Source organism: Etheostoma cragini, chromosome 3, assembly GCF_013103735.1.
Source record: "Etheostoma cragini isolate CJK2018 chromosome 3, CSU_Ecrag_1.0, whole genome shotgun sequence".
NCBI classification, from domain to species: domain Eukaryota; kingdom Metazoa; phylum Chordata; class Actinopteri; order Perciformes; family Percidae; genus Etheostoma; species Etheostoma cragini.
The window spans coordinates 11967194-11976283 of NC_048409.1; positions in this window are offsets into that span (position 1 = coordinate 11967194).

Consider the following 9090-nt stretch of genomic DNA (forward strand, 5'->3'; position numbering starts at 1 on the left):
TCGACATTATAAATACGAGGCCCCATAACACTGAATGAGAGCACACAGAGTCAGTTACAGGAGAAAGGTATGAATGGATGACTCACAACAGCTGTCATGAAGTCACCACAGTTGAGTTTTGTGATTGGATGGAAGTAAACGTTGAGGTAAAAAAAAAGAAAAAGCTGTACTTCTCCACTACGGGTTGAAGCAAGGTGCATCCGTCCTTCCAGAGCTGAGTGGGTGGCAAGGGTAAATTTGTATTCATGGGGTGGGCCCATGAGAAAACGTCTCTTTAGGATGCATCGTCTCACATATTAGATCTCATCTGGAGAATCACTTGCCCACGTCCCTCTGCTCCTCCTCCCTGTCCCCTCCACTTGCTCTTCCTGTCCGCTGTCACACAAACACACACAAAAAAAACTAATCCACAGAGCTCATTCATCCCTGAGGCTGAGTAATTGTCCCAACGCAGAGCAACTTCACACACACAAGCAAGCACGCACGCACGCACACACACACACAGTACATTTCACAACTGATTCCAAACTGAACTGAAACCGCTAATCTACACAGACTTTCACAATCACAAAATATATCATCAGTCTGGGAGGTGTAGTGATTACTGAGTGACCTTCAGCAAACATCCACCATGAGTCCTCCGGTAAAGCACTGAAATCCAAACATAGCCCACCACCAACTTTACTATCAGTGTATCAGCTCTTAGACGATACTGTCCATTGTCACTTGTAAAATCTGTGGTAAAAGTAGAAATAGTTCTTTATTTAGTTCTACATTTTCTGAAATCTGCTTTGTTTTAGAGATAGATGTTAGTGAAGATCACTATCACCTTGTTTTGGCTGTAAGCGTAGAGCCGGGAGAAGATCAGCTTAGCTTAGCATAAAAAAGGAGAGAAGCAGCGGGAAACCGCTAGGACAGCACCCTACTGTTCGCCAAGAAGAATTTATAGCATGTAATTCCCCTTAAAAACACAAAGAGTTTTCCTCACAATGTTACTTGAACTATTTCTTTTAGTGAACTAGGAGTAAGAAACCTACAAATGTAAAATGTTGCATTATTGTTGGTTGCTCTGTTGCCATTAAAACGATAGCACATCCTGTTTATTTTTACCACTGACAAACAATGTCAGGGAGACAGACCAGGGCTTGCTGTAATCTAGTTTCCATTGCCTACCTACAGTATAAAGGTGTATCTGACCCGCTTCCCCTTCTTTCTTTCTTTTTTTCTTCTTCTATCCATCCAGTTCTCAACCAAAGCCGCCTTTCTTTTTCCTCTTGTCATTCTCTGTCACTAAGGGAACCAAAAGTTGGGGGCAATCGAGCCACCAATCCCCCAGGGTTATTATCATCAGTCCCTATTTGACCCTCCATCCATCCCCTTGTGCTCAACTCCATTTAACCTCACTTCCACTTAAATATCTGTTGTTCCATTTAACTAAGTTGCTCACCAAAATGATGTGGTCTGTGTCAGTTAACTGACCATTCTCCAAAAGCATACCCTTAAGTTTGTAGATTGATTTACTAACTTCTAGGCAGTTATTGTTTCAATTGATTTCAGAATACAGTGAAAACCAAATTACAGACTCAAATCTTGCTTGATACACAAATAATCAATCACAGTTACTATTAAGTACCTATCTTTTCTTTTGTCCAATGTTGAGCAGGGGCTGTTTTGAAACTACTCGTTGCTGAAATTTGAGAGTTAAAAAAAACATGCATGAATTACAGTCTTTTGTCCATTAGATCAAACACAGAAGACAAACATGGACACCATGAAGCCTTATGTGAATTTGATCAGAAAGATGTAAGAGCTTCTCACAAACCCTTGAACGCACCATCAGGGAGAGTTTTACAGTAAGTATGGTCCCTGTTTGCATCTAAAGTAGCATAACATAAAACAAAAGCAATGCAAATGGTGATGGATTGCATAACTCAAGCAAGTTTGGTCCCTTCAAGTGGTTTTCATACTGCATGAGCTGAAACCAACAGCTGCATAGAGGGTAATAAAATATGTCATATATAACATATAGTCAGCAGAAATGTAAAACACATACATGCATTTTAGAAAGCCTGTTAAATCTCAGTGACCCACAGGTGGGCCAGTCATTACAAGCTCAAGTTGACCAGCCAAACTTTAAACTCAAGTTTCCAAAGATATCAAATATGTCAGGTTAACTTTTGGGGAAACATGTATGAGTTATGCAGATACAGAATATCTCCATTCGATGGGTTTGAATATTTCATTTGTTGTAACCATCAGCTGGAACATTCTGATAGAGAATACACATACGATACTTTAAGTGCACCCCACTTTCTAGTATCGTATGAGAGATGATTTTTTTCCCCTACCTTCAAGCCATACTTAGAGGGACAAAAAAGGACTAACATGCTAAATTCAACAATATGGGCCTTTAACAGTATGAATGGGAGTAGGCTATTTGTTCCATATACATGGTTAACGGCCTATATGCATACAGGGTTCAGACACCATAGCTGAGCCAAAGCTCTGGCTTCTCCAAATGAGCAATAATTCCAGCCTCCAGGTTTCCCATCCTCTGGAAAACCCGTCGGCTGCCTGTCCCACTGACTTCCGACGGGGGTGGAGAGAGACTTTTAAAGTAATACCTCACCGCCCTCTTAACAAGCCATCCATCCGTCCTGCATCCCGGTGTTCCCACCTCCACACCGCTCCATACCTTAACGGACATAGAGAGCTAGGCCTCGTCAGGAGAGGAAGATGAGTGTGTGTGTGTGTGTGGGGGCGGGGGGAGGGTGTTTACTTGGCCTCAGAAAGAGCAGTAACAGCTGTTAACACACACGCCTGCATAACTGTGTTCGTGTGTGAAGTACATGCTTCTAAGGTGATAATATGAGAATTTGTGAGGTTCTTTATCCCTTTAGTAAAAGCCCCAGAAAATCCACATTATCTGTGCAAAGCACTCAATGAAACTTAGAGTTGACTGTTGCCCAAAAGGTAACCAAGTGTACAAATAAAGTCCAGGAATCAGATCACACAATCACACACACTACACATGTGTTTACATGGTCAAGTAATCTGTCTGCAATAGTGATGTAATTGCTGTTGTAACTTTATGCAGTTAGGGTGATATTAATAAAACTTCTGTGTATAATTGTCTTTATCTTATCTTAACTATGTCTTTGAAAAAAAAAAAGGTTTGTCAACAGACAGAAAGTCAGAACAGGCAACTAAGTCGAAAGGGACATATTCACTTTGGCTGGAAAGAGTTTTAGGGCTAAAGGGAAGGTGTGTATGCCGAGGAGTTGATGAGGGAATTGGGATTGGGGGCAGGTCATGTACACACTGGGGAATGTCAGTCTCTGAAATGACAGAAGATGCTTTACAATTGACAGGGCAAGATGCAAAAAAGGTTTATTTGTGACAGTTACTAGTAAGGACTACATTTCACGTCAATAACAGAGGCCAATAATGCCAATCTTACTGCCAGAAGTTTGTTTTTACAGAAATTTTCAACTTTCCACAACACACCCGAGTGGCAGACAGACAAAGTTAGTAACTAGCTAATGATAGAAGTGGAACACTTGGCAGCTAAAGAGACAGATATGTCTCTCAGGAGTTCAATCTAAGTGATATCAAATGCACAGACCCAGAATTAATTGGGACCAGAAACTGCTATACAAAAAATAGAGTTTATTAACATTACATTGTCAAGACAAGGATATATGACCACTACGTAAACCATCAAAAACTAAACATATAAAACTATTACTGGATTGGCACCAAAAGATGGATAAGTGTGGAGTTAAGCTCCGACACAATATTTTCAAAAAAAAAGGAGGCAATTTATAGATAAATTCAACACGGCACACCAGCCACTTTAAACAGTTTTACACACTCAAATTGCTTACTCATTGTCAAAAACCACACAGCCATGACAAAAAGAGAAATATACACAAAAAAGCCAATTAATAAATTATTTCTTAGTTTCAATCGTGAAGCAAAAATGATCTTAAACTAACAGTGGGATGTGTAATTAATGAGTTCAGTAATATGAGTGGGTGCATGAGTGAAATAATGCATGTGTAGTGGTGCAGCAACCAAGGCCAGCATGACGCCAACTAAATCCAAGAGGCCTTTTAAAAGTTCATTAGCCCACAGAGCACAGGTGTTGCCAATTAACGAGCCCAGGATCTGCCACTCTACTAACGACCCTCTGCCACGCCCACCTGCAGCACCTGTAAGAAAAGCAGTCTGTCCTCGCCCGGTGTGAGTCAATTGCAGATTTGAGTCGCGCACTCTCCGGTTTACGGGCATAACGCGCCATACCCGATGAGAGTCTAGTCCAAGGGGGTAAGCCTCTCCTCTCTAAGCAAAGCTCCCTGTGACGCCATTTTGATGCTACCAAGCCATCACCGGCCTATGGCATTCCATTGACTGCCATTCATTTTGGCGTCACTTTGACAGTGAATAACATTAAATCTGAAGCGTTTAAAGACTCTATTTGTCCGTTGTTTATTTCTAAAGAAACACTTCAATGTATAAAAGGCTCCATTACCTTGTAATTCATGTTATGGCTCCGTAGCAGATGTTTTTGTAAAAATAGGCTAACCATTGTGGCATAACCATGCGACTTACTGTTGCACAGAGGAGGAATCACCGCATAATACAGGACTAATAATATAGGGCATAATATATGCTCGCAGGGCAGTTTGGACTTAGCTGGAATTAGCTGTTTAGGTTTGATTATAAATGTTAACTAGTATTTTAGTTAGCAAAAATTAGCCTATGCTTATGTTGTCTCCTAACACATACCTACGCTCTCCGTCTCTGCAAGATTGGTAATGACTGAGATTTCTCTTGGCACAGCTACCAGAAGACTTACATCTTTCAGATAGGTTGCTCACGTCACATCTACGTCCTCAAGCTCAGTTGGAGGCTGTGCAGTAATGCTCAGCCCTCACTGGAAAAGTATTTCTAATATCCTTCACTGGTCTCCGTCCAAAACAACGGGATCTGTTGATCCATTTCTTTAACTGTCTATGGTCTAGTTAGACCGGCTCTGGTCGAGTGCAGATGTGAGTTGCGCATGCTCAGATTTGAACGGCATGATGTGTAATGATAAATTATGTGACATCTATAAAATAATAAACTTTTCTCATTACAAACAATAACAAAATAACAGAAGATGGGAATCATTTCAAAAACGTTTTAGTTATCTATGATTGTTCGATTGCTAACGTTAGCTCAAAACGCCATGTAACTGACAACCTTTGTTATGTTTGATTTCTATCTTGTAGACAGAAGTGAACAAACTTCGTTAAGTAGGTCCATTTTTACTGTGTTGACACTCATCGCAAAGCGACGCATGCGCGACTCAAATCTGCACTCAACTAACATTGGGCAGTGACACAGCCAAATAAACAAAGTGGCAGGCAGACATGGCGGAGAGGGGCATCACAGCACACTAAGGTAGCCTAAGCCACACATGAAACAAGCATTTAGAATGCCTCCTCTACTAGTCAACCAGCCCCCCTCCCCCCTCTAACACAACAGAAACCCAACAATAAAGAAACAAAACAGCTGTCCAGTAAGTTAATAGTTATTAGGTAGAAGGTTGGTGGTTGGATTCCTGTCCCTGCAGTCCCATGTCAAAGTGTCCTCGGGCAAGACACTGAACCCCAGGTTGCCCCCGATGCTGGGCCATCAGTGTGTAAATGTGTGTGAGTGTTTAACTGGTGAGGTGGCACCTTGCACGGCAGCCTCGGTCACAGTGTGGGGATGTGGCTGAATGGTCAATGGGTCCTGTACTATGTAAATGGATTTCGAGTAGTTGTTGAGACTAAAAAAGTGCTATATAAGAACAGTCCATTTAAATTTACATTCAGCATGAGAATGCCTTAATTATTGGCTTATGTGCCCGAGTGATCACTCCAATATTGTTTCCCTCTTCAAGTTGTTTGATCGGTCCACAACCCAAAATAATAAAATGTGTATATCTGTTTTAGTTTAAATGAATGAGGACATTTTTATTAGAAAGGTTAAACACATTTACTGCAGCTGGAAACTGTTCTAAAGTCACATCTTTCTCCGAGTAATCAACCCCAGCTATTAAATCACTTCATGTAAACCTATGTGAAAGGGTAAATCACTTTACTTTGAACCACAGAACTATTTCAAATGAATGAATCAGATTATTTACTGAACAACTGAGTATAGGGAGCACGTAAAGGTTCTGTTGTGTTGCAGATGAGATGTGAAACAACAAATACTTAGCAATGAGTGCCGTCACTGGATTCAAATTTTAACTGGTGAAGTGACGCCGATAAAACAAGTGTTGTTTTGGAAGTTATGGAAACAATGGAGCTTAATGACTTGGTTGTCTGCAGTCTTTTTCCAAAATCAAATTTTCCTGAGAAGAGCACGTCACGGAGCAGAGTGAGTCATGAGAGAAAAGCTTCACGGTCCCAAAAATAAGCAATGATTGATGTTCAAACACTTAACGTGATCGATGCCTCCCCAGGCAACAGTCTGAATGACAAACATAAGGAGCTGGACAGTCATTTCTGCAATGACCTTACATTTACCTTCATTGTGTGGATATAATGAAGTTATCTTGTGCTTTTTATAGTTGCCTTTAACGTGCAACTCTGGAACTCTGTAGAGTTCACAGAAACAAATGATGTAAATATACATTGAGTTTGGATTTAATTTGTGTACAGTAAATGCTTTTTTGTATCATACACTTAACTTTGTCAAATTGACCTTCAAACAGCTGACAACAATAACCAAATGAGACGAGTTGAAACAACTAAAAGGCTAAAATGGTTTAAATGTTTTGAGGATTTATTTTCTCTGTTCTGACATTTCAGATTAAGATTCATTGATTTAAGACCACGGGGTGGAGTAGAAACAGCATTTACATTACAATAATTACAAAACAAAGGCCCCCAGCAGGAATGACAACAATTGACAACATCAACCAAAGTAAAGACCTTCTTCAGCAAGGCACTCAATTTACATATAAAACTGACTTAACTGTGTTTACCTTGCAGCTGGATTCTCGCGATATCACGAGATCATACAAAAATCCATCTTGTCAGGCTTCATGTAGTCTGACTTGTCAGACCTATTTCTACAGCGCTGCCTTCATACATACACTCCTCAATGTGAGATAAAATGGCCTTGGTTGTTTGTATTGCTTTGAACCAATCCCAATTGTCTCGTCACAGCGATGGTGTATCTAAAAATTGGTCTCGGGAAGGAACTTGTGTTGGTGAAACATTTGCACCCCGCAAAGGAAAACACCACATAATAAATACATGTGTATTTTGTCCATTACGACCCCACCAATTGTGCCCAAAACTTCCCAGTGGAACTGGCTAGTAGAATTATTAGAAGTTTTCATTTGACATTTAATCTGCCTCAAATGCGGGTGAGGCTGCCAGAATGCTTCTTCGGAACCACTTGCCGAATGGTCTGACACGTAGCTTCAGAAACCCCTTCGAACCACACCTTTCCGCTGTCTCTACATCTCTACATATGCTGATGATACTGGATGTAATATTAAGGAGAGATGCCACATGTATAATTGCCATAGAAACCCTAAAACACTTTAACATTTATTTTTTTAAGTTGTGTCTCATGACGTCATTATTATGAAGAACACTGTTTTTCCAGGCAGATCTGTTTTCCAGGCACTGGATGCTTCATAGTACCACTATTGTGGAACTCTTAACATATTCAACTGTGCATACAGCATACAGTATATCTGCTTGCTGTTAGTACTGTGTGTAACATAACCAGATTAAGTATACTGTATCCATAATGTACATTTCATAGATGCATGTAGATGACTGAACACCGGACAACAGGTGACTACAATGTTTTATTAAGGTTTATAGTATGAGAACACAGCAACATAATCAGAAAAGAGTTTCGATTGCTACTTCCAGTAAATCCTTTGTAACTCTTTGCTGCTTTAAGAGTGGGCCTTAGAGGGGAGTGACATTGCAAAAAATGAATGATTTGTAAGTGTTGTGTGCTGGGGAAGGACAAATAGATGGAACGAGAGAAGCAGAGAAAGGAGAGCGAGACATCCAGTAGATGAGATTTAAGGAGTCCACACCACTGAAATGCCCACACATCCTGCACGAATGTACACACAGACTGAGACACACACACTGACAGACTATACACAGACACAGTCACACAAACAGTCTGATGTTTTTCATTCACTGGCGAAGAATTCCTACGTGAGTTTTTGCAGCGATAAGATTTAATTCCTACGTCCTGAGGTCCCTGTTTCTGCAGGGAGAGACGTGTGGAATAAATGTGTGTGTGTTGGGATTGTGTGTTTCCAATGCCATAACCTCATGGCCCCTCTGCTGCACTCTGAGTCACTCATACCGATCCCTCTCACCTCCTTCCATTTAAATTTTCAAAGACCATTCTTATTGATTGTACTGCGAAAGGGATGATTTTTTTACTTAAAACTATAGTGTATATAAATATAACTATTTTATATTAATGAACGTGCGTTACATTCAAGCCATGCCAAATTAGTTGAGACAAAGCCAATTAAGCCTATCAGCTCCACCAAATTCTCTCAGGATTTCTCACTATCTGGCAACTTTTGCGCACAGGAGTTGAGTAATGCATTTTATGTCCCCGCTGAGAAAGGACAACAGTCAGTAGTGTTTCTGCTTGCGAGACAAAGAGGCCTGCTGCAACAGGAAAAGGCATGGCTGAAAACCAGACAAAGCACCCACAAAATGTTTCAGTCAGTGATTGTACTCCTAAAGAAAAGACCTTTACATTCAGCAGAAAGACTAAAATCCAAAAAAGAAAGTGACTCCCGGCAAAGACATACACGGGTTACCATTGGTGTGGCTTTTGCTAGTTGGAGAGCGCTAAAAAATGACAGAGGGACTGAGGTCAGACACGGATGTCACTTTACGGCTCTTGAACAGCTCGGTAATGTTTTTGTTACGGGAAAGGAGTAGGAATTATTGCTATTTCGTTCATTAGACGGTATGGATGCGCCAATAGTGTTGTTGTCATTACTTAGAATTCCTCATGGGGGTTAAAGAAACTACGCAATATAGCTTTAAC